A 16,055-nucleotide genomic window follows, 5' to 3' on the forward strand; every position below is an offset into this window, starting at 1 on the left:
CTTTTACAGAAACAAATATAAAAATGCATCAAGCAGGGCAGCTATGATTTCAATGCTGTGCTGTGGTATACATTTTTTAGATTTTTTTTTCCTGTGTAAAGTAGAAATCTGACCAACCTAGCCCAAAACATGTTCAATACATCCCCTCTATGCAGCCTGTATATATTTCCCATTCAATTGTTCCTTGCCCTTGCCAGCAGAAGCAAAATACTAGAGCGTTTGTGTTACGTTACAGAGAACATTTGGTTTTCATTTAAAACAAATTAACAAGACTTTTTTTTTTTCTTTTTTTTTCTCTTGAGTTCTGAAGCTTGGGGTTTAACCGTTTAAACGCCAGTGTGGTTTGTTTCCAAAAATCCCTTTTTTTCCCCACTCTCCAAAATTCTCTTCCAGATGTTGGACGTTTCCTTTTGTTTCACCTTATTTCTTTTCTATTCAAATAAATAAATCGTAGCATTTAAAATGGGAGCTCTCGATGTTCAACAAGTTAGCTTGCTTTTTTTTTTTATTTTTTTGGGGGAAGATTAACATTTCTGACAGTGGATTTACTTACAGAGGTTCTGCAATGCATAACCAAAAAAGGACATGTAGCTAGATTTGGCAAGCTGCGTGGATTTTTTTTTCCTTTTTTTTTTTTTTTTTTCTTTTTTTTTTTTTTTTTTTTGATGAGTGGCTTCCTGAGAATGTTTAGGGAATGATAGGCATTTGTGCAATACAGGCTAAACCCACCTTTGGTTTGAGAAAGACTGATTGGCTGCATATTAAAATAAGCTCAAGACAATGCCTACCACTGGCTGCCAATTGTAAACATCAGGGATAAGGATTCATTTAGCATGGACTTTAAGGAGTGGCTACACAGAGTCTGTACTTTTATTCAATAGAGCTGTGTGCCTGTGTGGGGTTTTTTTTTTGGGTTGTCCTCCTATTCAAGGCAGTGAATTCTCTTTTCTTGCTGCTTCAAGCTCTTTTCATCAGAGAGGTAAGGATCTACTTTTCTTTTTTCTATTATTATCATTATTTTTTATATTTTTTATTAAGATTTTTTGCACTGAAACCAACAAAAGAATAATAATAAAAAAAACAAGAATATCCTGGTTAACCCTTTAGCTCCAGCAGAATGTGACAATGCATTGAACATATGCCACTGATCTGATGAAGGTGTTAGATATTGTAGCATTTTAATACATAAATGCAAATTTTGTTATTGTTTTCTTTTTTATGTAGCTGAAATTAGAAAATAAGCTTACAATGTTTCAGTTTCTATTGTTTACCGGTATTCATTTAATTGCAATAGCTGTGAGTTGGGATTTTGTATAAAAACAGTCTAATTCTTACCACCATGCTTTTTATAGAAGGTGAAATGCAGCAGAACCCATTTTTTAATAAATAAATCTATTACCTTTTTAGCTAAATCTATGTTTTTTTTTAACCAAATTCATTTGACTTTTCTAAAATCTAAATTTTTATATTTATAGATTCTGCTACTGTTTTTGTTTAAAAAGCAGAAAGCAGAGGAGGGGCAACATGTAGGAATATTACGAAATAAGCATCCCAATAGATTGTAAGCTCCCAGGATCAGGGCCCTCTTTTCCTTCTGCACCAGTATGTCTTATTCCATGTTAATATGAATTTAATATAGTCTTTATGGCGCTATTAATACGTGCAATGTAATATTTATCCTGTAGACAGTAATTCCTGGAAGAGGCGATGCAAGTTTGTATACTACTGAGACATGCTGAGGCAGCTAACTAAACCATGGAGAAGTGTGATGGATGCTGGAGATAGTTTGTGTTGCTTTGAATTCATGAGTTTAAGATAAAAACACTTAGCTGGAGGTAATCCTGTTTGGAAAGGAATGACTGATCTGATAACCTTTTGGTTATCTGAGATCTCCTTTTCATGTTCATAAACCCCTAACGGATTATGCTTGAAAAACCAAACAGCAAAGCAAGTTGTAATTCCACACTTCATTACCTTGAGCGGTTACTTAAAGCACCAATCTGCCCTTTACTTTGATTTTCATTTTTGGTATTCTTCCTTCGATTTGGTGTGTGACAACAGTAAGAAGGGTACTTTTGAGATTAAGTCGTGATATATTGTGGTTGCCCAAACGTTGGCGCAGTATACGGAAATGATGTCCTCGTTAAACATGTATATTGGGTTTATCAATGCCAGGATCCTCTTGCAAGCAGAACTGTCAATCATGATACTGATGGAAGAGCTTCTGCAACGGCTGAGGTCTTCTGCAGATGACTCTTGGGTCTTCAGAGCTTACAACGCTGCATGTTATTATGCTTGGTCCACTTGGTATTCCAAACATCCTTGGGCTATCTTCTCTAGGGCAAAAAAAAGATATAGATACAGATAGTGTTTCTTTCATGATGCGGATTAAGAGATACCCTTGATCACTTTCCTGGATTTTTTGCTTCCTGAAGCTCTGGAAATATATCAGTTTGCAGTTTCATGTGAATCGTTATATCAAATTCGGCACATCTGGTAGTACAAAAGAAAACAGAACATTCCAAATAATCCCATAATATATCAGATGTTGCTTTGATATTTCATCTTAATGGTATTTCTTGACATCGCATACTGAGTCTAACTTGCACCTGGTCGCTTCTGACTATTCTTGCCTGCAGTTACCATCGAGAGGTAACATTGAGCTGTTCCTACACTAGCACATTATCAATTCTGTCCCATCATCATGCTCAGATATGGATCTCCAGCTGCTGTGGACATGGTTATCAGCAACCGCAGACACGCCAGATGCTTTGGGCTGCAACTCCTTTCATGATCACCTATAACATCTTCAGACAGGAAAATAAGTGACTTATCTAGTTTTATGCATCAAATAAGAGGGTCGTTTGCAAAGTACTATTCTGGTTTTATCACCATAGGACCTAAAGGAATGTCCCGGCTCCTTTGACCATTCCTTTATAAATACCCCCCATTGTATTTAAATATAGGCAGTCATGTTTAACCTTTTGGGTTCCAGATGGGCCTGAAATGTGATCCAGACTTTTCTGGAACGGAGAAGTTACAGGGAAGTGGATAAATGTTTTGGTAGAGATTATACATTTCCTGCTGTATGGGTGTTGGAGATGTTGATGGTTTCAGGACCACTCAAGCATCTCTCGCAGCAATCTGAGGAATGTTACTACCCTCAGGCTGTTCCAGATGCCTTTGGAAGCTGGGGAAAGGGCCAGAAAGTTTATCTCTGACACATCTCTCAGCCACAAGGTATTGTCCCTAGTGATTACATTCCTTCAGTTTATCTCTACTGAGTCTGATAGCCGTCTTCCAATCCGTTATACCTTTCATAACGGTAATTTTACTCATTCCTTTATACAAAGGTTTTCAGCCTTCACAGTCACTTATATTATTTAAGATTATCTATCTATCTATCTATCTATCTATCTATCTATCTATCTATCTATCTATCTATCTATCTATCCTGGGCCTTCTTTAATGCAGGGAAGGGGGGCCCATGTATTATGTGCCCAGCTGTTTTTGTTTTAGACCCATAGGGAGACATCTTAAAGGGACATACCATCAAAAAAAACAATGCTGTTTTTCATTTGCCTTTTTAATTTGGGATTATGTGTATTTTATGTATACAGTCTGTTTACTGCAACATTCTAAGTAATTACCACCGCAACTTGACAGCACAGCGCTTGTAGCTCACTTTGTGTCTTTGGGTAACTGAGAGTCAATAATGAAGCTCAAGTCCTTCAGAGGGTCAGACATACTCAGCTCGCTGTGTGAGACAGGCTACTAGTAACTAAACAAAAAGCGACACCCAGCAAGCTCCCTCTCAATAGAGACACAGTAGATAGCAGGATACCTGATAGGGGGGGGGGGTCTTATCTAATAATATTGTGTCATACAGCATAATGTAAAGTGGAATCTTCTATTAGGATTGTGAAAATGCAGCATCATGGGAAATAACTATAGCCTTGGAACTAAGGGGAAACTCCAGGCCGCAGTTGAGGAGTGTTGCGGCACGCCTCGCTCCCTACCACTTGTCCATTACTGGGATAATCACCAAACATTATTAATTCCCCCTAGAGGTTTATGTTGTCTTTGGTAAGCATGAGTAGTAAAGATTATTTGCAAGAACCTTATAATTCTTAATTTTCATATAGACCAAGGTGATGTAGCATGGAGACTCACCAGATGAACTCAACTTGGCCTTGGTTCCAGGAGAACATTTAAGATCAGCAGCTAAACTTGACAGCTGTAGAGCTAAGTCCAGCTCAACTAAGCTAAAACTTTTTATTAACCCTTAAAAAAGGTTGAAACGGTTTGTGTGCCCAGCAGGGCCGGCTCTTTCTTTTTGTATGATGCTGGGAGGCAGGAGGTCAATGGGGGCACATAAAGCAAAGTCAATCGATCCTTTCATGGTAGCGCAGCAGCTTCTGGGTTTTGTATCTCGATCCTGTTCATATAGGTAATATAAAGCCTGCTGCTTAACTGCAACTTAAAACTGCAACTAAAATATGGGCTTCGTAAATAACACCCGTTATCATTGGCACATCTTTTTGGGAGGTAGTTGGCTCAGGTTTTGCCGAAAGTTTCTGCAACATCTTCCAACATGTCAAGTTCAGACTTAATGCTCCTTAAAATATTCATGAGAGCTACTAATGGAGAGTAGGTGCATGTTACGTTTATGAAATGCGTAATTATTTACCCAAGTTCCTTTATGTCTTAAGTTTTAGCGTAATTTCTTGAGTATTTTTTTCTCCAGATTCCCAAATAGCAGCTTAAACTCATCCTAGATCTGTATAGTTTGTCGTGTAGCTGGAGATAAACAAGATACATACATTCTAATGTATGAAAAATAGTTTAAAATGGAAAAAAAAAATCCACATAATTTGCTTTTAACTTTTGTCGAATTCAAGACAATAACAAAATACTTGCTTTTCAACCTCAGAACAAAGACTGGAATATATTTTATACCAAGAGGATGTTTACGATGCATTTACTGCCGCCGACCATGTAAGAAATTGTCATGTGGTTACAGAGTAAGAAGAAACCATTTAATTATTCCATTATCTTAGTCGTACAGCTGGAAAACAAATTACAAAACAAAGACATGGTTCACTTAACAAAGAAAAACCAGCATTACACTAGATATCGGTTGTGGGACAGACAGGCATTCTCATGTTTTCTGTGGTATGTAAAGAAGAATAAAAAACATATAAAAAAAACATCTTTTAAAGGGGAACTGTCACTGCTTTTAGCATAACTAAATTTGATTTGAAACAAGGTAAAACAAGGTAAAGGAAGATAGTTTATTTAAAAGGAGAAATACTACCACAACAAGAGGACATAAACTAGAGGGGCAAAGAAAATATTACTTTACGGAAAGGGTAGTGGACGCATGAAATAGCCTTCCAGCAGAGGTGGTAGATGTTAATACAGTAAAGTCATTTAAGCAAGCATGGGATAGGCATAAGGCCAAGCTAGATATAGGATAAGGGCAAGTACTAAAGGAAAGTACTCAGAGGTTGGGCAGACTGGATGGGCCTACTGGTTCTTATCTGCCGTCACTTTCTATGTTTCTATGATTATTAAATCTACCTTTTGTTTGTGAATTTTGTTTGTCATTTGGTGCAATTGCTTTGGAGACATTTACTTTAATAATTCACCTGATGGAAGCCGGGATGGATGGCAGCCTGTGGCAAAGTCAGCGTTATCTGCTCATTAAAGTTATTTTCCTAATTCCCATCATACAAAGGCTGCCTCGACCAATAAACAACAATCAGCAACTTAACAACAGGGGAGAGATAACTGGGGGGGGGGGGATCACATAGATCAAAGGGTGCAGGAGGTTTGTTTGTCCCGCTTCTTACGTGATATAAGTGATATACTTACCGCCAGCCAGTTCCAGGCCCCCACTGCACAGTGCAAGTCAATGAGGATGCTTTCCAGCCACTAATTGGCTGCTACAAGCAGCCAATCAGTGGCCAGAATCGTTTTGACATGGAGGAGAAGGGCTGCAGCAGCTGCAAGGCTCTATTTAAGGTAACTTATTTTATTTATATTTGAAAGAATGCATATTAAAGTACTCATAAAGTACTCATAAAGTACTCATAAAGCTTTAATAGGCTTTCTGATTTAGTGTGGCTGTCAGGGACAGTAAAACTTAAGGATTTCTGTCCCCACAGTATATGCATTGGAGGGGTTTTAATACATAAATATTTCACATTTCAACCTGTAAATATCATAGGTTTGCTTAGTGTCTAAAACTCTGTCAAATGTAGCAGAAACCGGGAAGAGGAACGTCTCCTACAGTCACACAGTGAGTGCAGGGAAACACTCTCAATATCCACAGGATCTTGAAGGAACCAGGATGTCTTCATAATAAAAATAACAAGAATCCAATAGGGAATAACCCATATAGTTTACATTGATCTTATAAGTCTTGTGAGCTCATAAGACAACCTACCTTGGACAATTTATTATATTTTTAGGATTTTTACTCAAATGAAGTTGTAAATCACATACGTTTCAAAGAAGGCCACCATCAACAGCGCCATTAAGGACTGTCATGGTCCATATGCTATGCCGGTAATTAACATCCCATTTGTGTATCATTAGTTGTAAACTTCAGAGAGATTGTTGGTAGACAATTTAGCTTCTCGGGATCTCCATGATCTCCCTTACACGATTCCTTACATTTTCCTACATACATTACATTTATTTATAAAGCTCCAGCAGATTCGTTAGCGCCGTTACCATCAGTGGGATAATTTAAAGTCACACACAATAACCAACCGGGTCAAAATGAGAAGAGGGCCCTGCTCTTGTGAGCTGACAATCTAGCCCGGCAAGCTTACAATCTAGTCCTGTTTCCTACAATACTGTCCATAAACATTATAATAAAGGGATTACTTGAATAGTGGACTGCCTAGTGAGCCACAATAGGAACCGGGTACAATTTCCCTTTAAATTCTATGATATAACATACAATACAATGTTCGGTTCCACACATGAAACTATTTGGAATATGGAATTCATTTCGCTGAAGTTTACCAGCAGATCATATTTATGGGTATTTAACATAAAAAATGCCATATGGTTTTAGTTTTGCAATGTCGTGAGATCACATCTTTGAAGACCAAAAAAAAAAAAAAAATTGGCAATATAATCTGTATTATCTGGGAAATGACTGTAATTATTTGTTTTCTTAATATGGAATAAAATACCAGAAGAAAAAAAATGCACTAAAATAACAGGCAGATAAGTTTATTCTAATTATAGCAGATTTTTCTGCTTTTTTTTTCATTGTTGCCTGGCAAAAATATTTAATACAGAAGATTGAAATAGCTGACCTTGTATGGATGTTAATCTACTATTAATAAGAGGCTTTTCTTGTTTTTAAGTTTTAACTTACTTAAAAAAAAATTACATGTTTTAAGTTTGGTTTTGATCTTTTACGTTCAGCTCCCACAATCTCCATTTCTGTTTTTTTTCCACTCCATTTTTTTTTTCTCGGGATTTTCCTCTAAAATGGAAAATCCATTAATTTTACACCATCCAGTTTGTTTTCTATGCTGTGTTTTTAGAGTTCCAAGGCAAAATGTATAAATGAGCTGGAATTACAGAAAATATATACACAGACTCCACGCCGGTGTTCGGAGAGAGACAGGAAGTAACCTGTTTCTTGTGCCTTTCCATCTGATAACAGGATAAGTTGAGACGATAGGAGAGGAATGCATTAACCCCTTAAGGACAATGAGCGGTCCCTAAACCCATTGAAAACAATGCATTTTGAGCCCGTACATATACAGGCTTTGTCATTAAGGGGTTAAATGTGTAGGGCCAGAGCCTGACGACAAATGATGAACTATTTTTGTTTTATATGTGTATTAAAACAAGTATCGTATTGAAGGCCAACTATATCCCATGTTGGGTTAAAGGCCAACTTCAGCCTCGTTTGAATATTTAAAGTCCATCGTTTCCTCGTTCTTTTTCATTTAACTCCTCCCCCCCAGCATCCTGCGCTGAAACCAGGAAGCATTCCTGTGTACACTTCTTGCACATGCTCAGTAGCTCTCACATCCTAGTCAACAGGAGCTGAGCCGCCACTTAAATCAGTAGGAGTATAAGCAACCAATCACACATTTGCTAGCTGAATTCTGATGTTTTGCTAGAATACGTACGATTGGCTACTGGTATTCCAACTACCATGTGATATATTAACCTGTTAAAGTTTAGAGGTACCTAACTTTGACCTAAAGCCTCTATTTGTATTATTGGCTTACTTCTCTATGTTTTCTCTATGTTTTCTATTACAAGCAATCAAGTTTCACAGCCTTCTATAGTATCAGTCTACAGTGTGAGAAATCTGCGCTCACATCATATATCATAAGGATGTCACGTTGTACATTTAAATCTAAACCTCTGAATTCTATGTCCTGCAGCTCTGTCTAACTAATACAGCCCTGAACTATAGTTTTTTTTTAACTAAACCACTATTATGATATCGATAAATGAAATGCCCAAACTTCCAACACTTTCTACAATTTATGAAAATTACCTTTATTTGCCATGGTCAGTTCTGTCGTGGTTCCTGTGACAGGGTAATGAGTGACTCCTCTTAATATGGTAACTCGGCTGGAGGCCAAGATGAGCAATTTTCCACCCATTGTTCATGGCGAGCATGACTTTCTCTTACAGGCTGTATGTGACATGACATCATGAGCAGCCGTATGATGCAAAAAAACAGTATTCATTTCCTCCATATTTTGGAATGGGGGCAATGTTTCCTCTCTGCTGTACTCAGTATATATTTCAAATCATTTTACAAAACATTCAGGTTTTTATAAATACCGGTATAAAGAGGTGCCAGTTACTTAACATCAAAATGTGAATATGAAATACAGGTTTTTGCATAAATTAGTTGGGTATTCGCAAAAGATAAAGTTATGCAACGTTTACTTTCTTTGGAAAGCGTCAATTAAACAGCAAAAAATGACACAGAAAAAAGCTATATGTCTCCATCTGGAATTGGGCTTTATTGGACGCCGTTGTTTTTGGAAAATCCTTTAATTTTGTAATATGATTTTTGAAGCCCTGGCATGAAGTTCACCAAATCAACCGTAAATTGATGGGATAACGCTGGCTGTGCCACAGGCTGCCACTCATTTGGTTGATCTTTAATTCTTAAACATAATACTTTAAAAATAATTTCACAGACAAAAAAAACCCACAACCAATAAAGACTATAGATTAATTTAGTTATGTTATTTGCTATGATAACAACAGCCCCCCCCTCTATATTAACATTGATGTTTCTACATATTCTTTTAACCCGTTAGTAACCGGGGCACATGGAAATAGTTTTGCAAAGTTATATACCCCTCCAGCACCTGAAGGGTCACTCATATAGGGCATCCTTGGGAGGATAATTGATTTAACCTCCAGACAGAATGTAACCTAAGGGGAGTTTATTGGAGACGGCAATGTTCTGAGTACCGAATCGGTCTATCCTGTTACCCCTGAAGAAGTATTTATAACATGCATAAAGGAATCTCTCCAGAGAACCTGGAAAAACAGATTTATGAACCAGATGTTTTCTTGCATTTACACAGGTGTGACGACGACGACGAAAGAAGGAACATTCTGTATAAGGATGGAGTTCCTTCTTTTCGCAACTCCAATTAACCTTACTTGGCTTTTTGGTGCACCATAGGAATATTTTGGTTCATCTTAAAAGCAGACGAATGGCACGTAGGCTGTTAGTTTACAAGTCAAATGACCGTTTAATTACACCTAGAAAAAATATTTTTGTAGCTGGAGAGCCATCCTGTCTTTCGATTTTAGTGTTGCTAGTTGTTTGGAAGGAAAGGCTTCAATGTACTTATGTCTCTGTATGAATGTTTAGACTGGTGGTGGTTGTGTCTCATGATGTTAAGGCAGCTTGAGAATCATGGGATATGTAGTCCACAAAGATTTGCCCCAAATTGTGAAGGGGAACACAGACTGTGGGAGATCATTCTGCATTATTCAGTATTCATGAAGATAGTTCCTTAGTGGCGAGATCATGTGAGTGATGTGTAACTCATGTGACCCGCACCTAATGTACGCGTGTCCGCATGTTGGCTTGCATTTCAGAGTCAGCCAAGTCTTTGAAAGCAGGTAGGCGGCGAGAGTGCTATATCGAAGGGTTGGCAGCACAGATCTGAGGTCAGAATAAAAGATGACCTCGAACTAGTCTTATAATCGTGCAAATACTGTATTTATCATGGAGAGGGGCCAGTAGGGCTCAATCTGGAACCCTGTCTTTTGAGGAGAATGCATTGAGAATGCGTACATGCCCATGGTGTGATACAAGAGACCTTCTAAAGGACACATCTCATCTCAGTGAGTACATGGGAGAATAGCGTACGAGAGAAGTTAACGCCCCTTTAAGATTAGAAAAGTTGACCTGTTTTGATTGCTTTGTTATAAGCACTCCATAGTTTAGAGTGCTTTTAAGGGTGCTTGAACACAGGTGTAAGAATAACCATGCTTTAAAAAGCACCAGAAAATATTTTTTTTCATATCTCAAGAAAACAATTAAGCAAATCTTTCTCGTATTAAAAAAATAAGGTTTCCACAATTGTTATGTGAGTAAGAAAGCAGCGTTGACGCCACGTGTCATGTCATTGTGCTAGTAGTGTCTGTAATGGCAGTGCAGATCTGAAGCTTCTTATGGACATTGTAGGCTTCTTTGCTGAATCCTTTAAAATACTAATTTGCACACAGAGGAGGGCTGGCCCCTTTCCCCCTGGTAACACACGCTAACACACATACCCACCATAACACCTACATTCACTATAATACATACAGTCACTGTAACCCACACCACACACCCTTACCTGCTCACGCACTTTGCCGGCCGCCGTGCTATTACCCCTCTTTAGTTGACCCCACTGCGCTTCTGCCTCTGCAAGTGGGCAGATCTAAGTTGGACCAGCCCTGGTTTTTTTGACCATGCAATTGCCCATCTGCCCCCCTGGGCCAGCCTGCCCTCTAATTGCGCATGCCTGGCTTTCGAGTTAATTGTTTTCTTAAGGGAAGGAAAGACTTTACTGGCACTTTAATTTCCCCAATTCATGCTCTGCGTCAATTGCCTGTTTTAGACTTTTCAGCCTTTTCAGAGGGCTAGGTTCTCTTTTTTTTTTACCGTCGGATTCATGGGGGAACAATTTATGGGTCAATATTTGCATTCTGTCGTGTAGAACTCAAAGAATGCAGTGCCAACGGATGGCTTATATAATTAGAGCTAAAGGGGGCTGTAATTGAAAATTTAATAATATACATATGTGACCTTACAATACATCCATATGATCCATCATGCTAACATTACACATGTAGACAATCACAGATTATCAAGGTAAAGGATATAACTCATGCAGTCTGCTTTAACTTTATGAAGAAAAACAAGAATGTAATAGGTATGGTTTCGTCATTTTGCCCTTTAATCTTTTCACTAAATGCCTGTTTCTCCAGAAATACCATGCTGATAATGTGTCTTACATTTATTTTAACAGCATATTTGCTATTTATCACGATTCAAGCAAAAAAAAAACCCCCAAAACATATACTTATCAATATGGCTGTGATTTTATGTTTCATAGCGGCATAATATAGTATATTGTTTGGCCAAGGGCAATCTTCTAATGAGTTATGGTGTTCCTTTCCCTACAAACTAACTACAGTGGCCACTTTAAAGACTTTTTTGTGACCTCACTTTTTATTCTGGACTCTGTTGGCTTGTTAAAGACCAGGGGCTACTTCTATACTGGTATTACTGGTAATATTGAGTAGAAGTATGTAAAGGGAGTTAGGGAAGAAGGAAAGTAAATCATATAGCGTAGTAGATACTGATGGAAATATAATAAAGATTGAAGTGTATGGGACACATCTGTGCTTGGAAGTCTGCTTTTAAATAAGGGTCTATGTCCCATCCTTCAGGCAACAAGTAATTCTCAGGAAACTCCAACATGCGTTCCAAATCTGTTTTAGAACAGACAAGCTGTATACAGTATTTATTAACATTTTAAACATACTTTACTGTGTCTTTGGTGACACAGTAGGAGCCTGCTGTGATTTAGCATGTAAAAATAAATTACCTCCATCCTCAAGAGATTTTATGTTCTTCTGGGTTCCTCTCCACTTGGAGTTAGACATTCCCAATCCTTAAGATGGTTTCTAGTAGGACCCTCTGACAATGTTCTTTTGGAATTTGGATTGTGTCCATCAGGAAACATTACCTAAGGTATAAAAATGAACACACATTCTAATATAGTGCTTCAAGCTATGACATTTAGCTGTATAACAGTACTGTGTAATCCTCTTTGAACAATGTTCTTGATTAAGTGTAGGGCTGTTCTGGCAAGGCTGCATTTTCGCCCCCTGGGCAGCTTAACTTAAGGAAATTTGGCTATTATGTTTTTTGTTTGCTTAGATGAACACGGCTCTACAATAGGAAGCTTGATCGGATGTCCCCTCTGTATGTGCTGACACTTTTGTGGCTAATACAACCATCTTTGTGCCAACTCTGGATACCTATAACACTTCTAATGCATTCAGGCTGGCCTAAAGGTAGTGACCAACACTTCGGAGGAGCCAAGGCATCATTTATCTGGCAATAAAATAATTTGATAATTGTAGATCTTCCAGAATTCTTAGTCAACCATTATCTCAAGAATGTCTTCACACAGTAGACATATTCTTTTGACTACTATTTAAATGTATCAATAGATCAACTGGTTAAATAAAAAAAAGTTGGTGTCAGGACAGCCTACACATTTTATCAAGTTCATTAAGCCTGATTTGACTTGGGCTCTAATTTTCCTTTAGATGTTATATGAAGAATGGAAAATCTTGCAGAGTTTACTATGCATGAAAGGGAAACTGTGTATCCTTGCAATAAACAGGAATATATAAAGTATCAGTTGGAAAGAGCATTGTTCATGAAACAGATACTTCTGGAAAAGTCCTGGCTTTGCCAAGTGGACCTCGATTCCTTAGATGGCAGGAAGCAAGAACGGAATGGAGTAACAAATGATTCTGTTGCTTGTTTAAATAGTTGAGGTAGGCGATTCACCAGGCCTCAGCAACACAGCAATATAAAGCAGCTCCATGTTTGAAAAGAGATGCTAACGTTCCATTAACAAAGCTATTTATATCATGACACCCTTCCACTGATTTATAGGCGTTTAGAAATGGCTTTAATTTAAATAACTTGGAAAGTAATAATTTTCCATCTGGCAAATGACATAAAAAAATCTAAATAAGAACATGTCAGCACCTAAGAAAAAAAATCACACCAGATCCAGGATCATAAAAAATGTCATTTTTTTTTTTTTTAATTTTACAATCAGCATTTAAAAAAAAAATTGTCATGTCTTTATAGCATTTCCCATCACACACCTTTTTCTTGAGTAACATTCTTTTTTTGTACTTGGTTTGTAATTTAAAACTGCTTTTATAACATGATCATATAAAGGGTTAATGTATAGTTTAAAATGAGCCATTTCTTGTAGGTTGATAAAATTGGTTTTACTTAAACAATGTATGCTTTATTATATATTATGTCAAATGTTGAAATTTCTGTCCAAGTAGCTTTGTGAATGTAGGATCACTGCATCACGTTATATTACGGTAGATCACCCACATCCAAATAGTCTAATTCTAAAGGGAGTACAGATAGCTCAATAGTTGCACCTAGCAGCCATGAATGTCAACAAAGAGATTCGGGACACCTTTGGAATATTAAAATATCAACTAAATGCATCAACACAGGATAGACAGGCAACTTTTCAACATGTTGCTATTTGTGACCATTGGCAACCTTGGGTTTTAGTCCAGAGGCTGATTACCTGGCCCACTGGTCAGTATGTTTAATCTACGGACGAAGGGCAGTGTTTGGCCCTAATCCAAGGCTATTCCTGTACTTATGTGTAACAAGCTCTGCCTCCTCAACCTGGATACAATCTTCCTGCCTCTTATGAGGAACAGAAGAGGGAGTTTTCTGGGAAGGGCCACCATGGGAAGTTCTCTTTTATGCCTATTGTATCAGAGGTCACACTGTGATATCATAGACCCAAGACTCTCATTGGGGGTTATATTCATAAAACGTGTTTCTGGTCTGCAGTCAATGATAATTAGCATACACATATCCCAACACTTGCTTATTTTATGGGAATATCTAAGCGCCTTCCTCTCTATCGCAGTGCACCCTTTCCTCCATCTTAACCAAAATTCACTTCCCCTTCTTCCAGAAAGAGAGTTGTCCAACCACACCCAATGGACTCAATCACCAGGAGAAAGGTTGGGGGATTATGGAACTGATTATTTGCTGTATCAAATTAGTTTGGAGCCTGATACATCTTCCCAAGCAAGTCCTATTTCAGAAGAACTTTAGGACAAATGTAATCTAAGATGTAATGCAAAACACAGAACATTTGGTTTATTAATAAGGAAAATATTTTTAGTTATTTTTGGGGATTTCTGTAGCTTTGGTCTACCAGAACCATTGCAATCTTTCAGTATTATCCTCTTTTGATATTGTTCTTGTTTCTGAAAGACTTCCTTTATTTGAAGAATGTAATTTAGAAGGAATCTGGAATATGCAGAGAAAAATTGATAATCTGAAATCTGATCATACGCCTTAGTTTTTTAATAAATAATAATGTGCCTGGACCAATAAAAGATGAAGAGTGAAACATTAGTCCACATGTAGTGGTGCTAGGGGATCCCAAACAGTGACTATTCTTAAACCTCAGTGTGATTCAAGTTCCAAACCAGTTTCTAAGCAGGTTTTCAAACAAGCAGGGGCCATCAAAAAATCATACGGGATCACAACCACCTCAGAGGCCACTGGTTGGACAACAGTGGCCTGTACCTTTTAGTTCCCAACAATATACATACCTGGGAACTCTGTGGGGTTCACCTTGAGTAACCTAGTGGAGTACTAGGGCTCAAGGTTAGTAACATCATGTTAGGGCAGGGAGTGTACATGACCAAACACTTGGTCCCCAGCCATAAGATGAAGTTAACAAAACCAAACCTTAGAGAACTAAGGCAGCCCAAAAGTGGTCATGAGCCACCTACTTGTAGAAATGTATAATTTCCTTGTGAAATACCTCTTTATGAATATGTTTGCACATATTGTAGGCTCTGATTGACTAACATGACTGACATGAAATGTGCCATTCCAGGCCAAATATTCTGTTTGTTTTCTTTCTATAAGTCTGAGATGTTTGGAAAAGTTTATTTTATTAAAGTTTCAGAATACTTCCATGCCCACTCTGTAATTTTTGGCCGGTACACACACTCAGCTAAATTGTTTTCTTTTTTTTTTTAGGCATTCCACATTTTTTTTCCAGTGTTTATTTGAATGGACAGTGCTTATTATTTTTGGATAATTGACTAAAAAAATAAGCTATATAATATATGCTTCTGGCTTCTCAAAATTATGGGACGTCATTAAAGTTATTACTTTGATGAAGTACATGTAAAGAAAAAACAGGGTATCATATACCTAATAACTAGTAATAAGCCATTTAATGGATATTAGTGACAGGCTATTAATCAAATTCATAATCTGTTATAATGAGTTATTCAAGTTACACTGACTTTTAAAGGGTTTTTTGTAAACTTGCTTCTCCAGGCTGTGATAGAAGTAGGAAAATAGAGACTCAAATTATTTAAGAAGTAGGACAATACAGCCTTAAATTATTTAGAAGTCTTATCTTCTCTCGCATGACAAGGAAGCAACATTTCGTGCAGGAATTACATATTGTCTTCCAACAGGATACAAGATGTCTAGATTCCTTTAGAGCCTTGGTGAACTGGACTTCCATCTCATGTCACCAACACCAACTCAGCAATCTAGGCAACCACCAAGTATGAGTATGTGGTAGGGACGGCTCTATCTCTAATTGCCCTGGTTTGATGTTTATGAGCTTTCATGGTTTATGAACGAACGCACCCGTTGAAGGTAACCGGGCAGAAACTGACTTGGTATTAGCTTGACCCCATCCCAGCTTGCCAGG

The 16,055-nt window shown here is 37.7% G+C and overlaps 1 protein-coding gene across 2 annotated transcripts in view; it reads left to right on the plus strand.

Annotated features, from left to right (window-relative positions):
• Positions 1 to 841: 841 nt before the first annotated feature.
• Positions 842 to 16,055, plus strand: part of CALD1 (caldesmon 1) — an 81,276-nt gene continuing 66,062 nt past the window's right edge. The window contains exon 1 of one of the 2 annotated variants that reach the window (XM_053464725.1): positions 842 to 979. The gene's annotated coding sequence lies outside the window, so the exon portion shown is untranslated. The remainder of the gene's footprint in view (positions 980 to 16,055) is intronic. The other variant, XM_053464728.1, reaches the window with a different exon arrangement.

The sequence above is a fragment of the Spea bombifrons genome, chromosome 4, assembly GCF_027358695.1.
Source record: "Spea bombifrons isolate aSpeBom1 chromosome 4, aSpeBom1.2.pri, whole genome shotgun sequence".
NCBI classification, from domain to species: Eukaryota; Metazoa; Chordata; class Amphibia; order Anura; family Pelobatidae; genus Spea; species Spea bombifrons.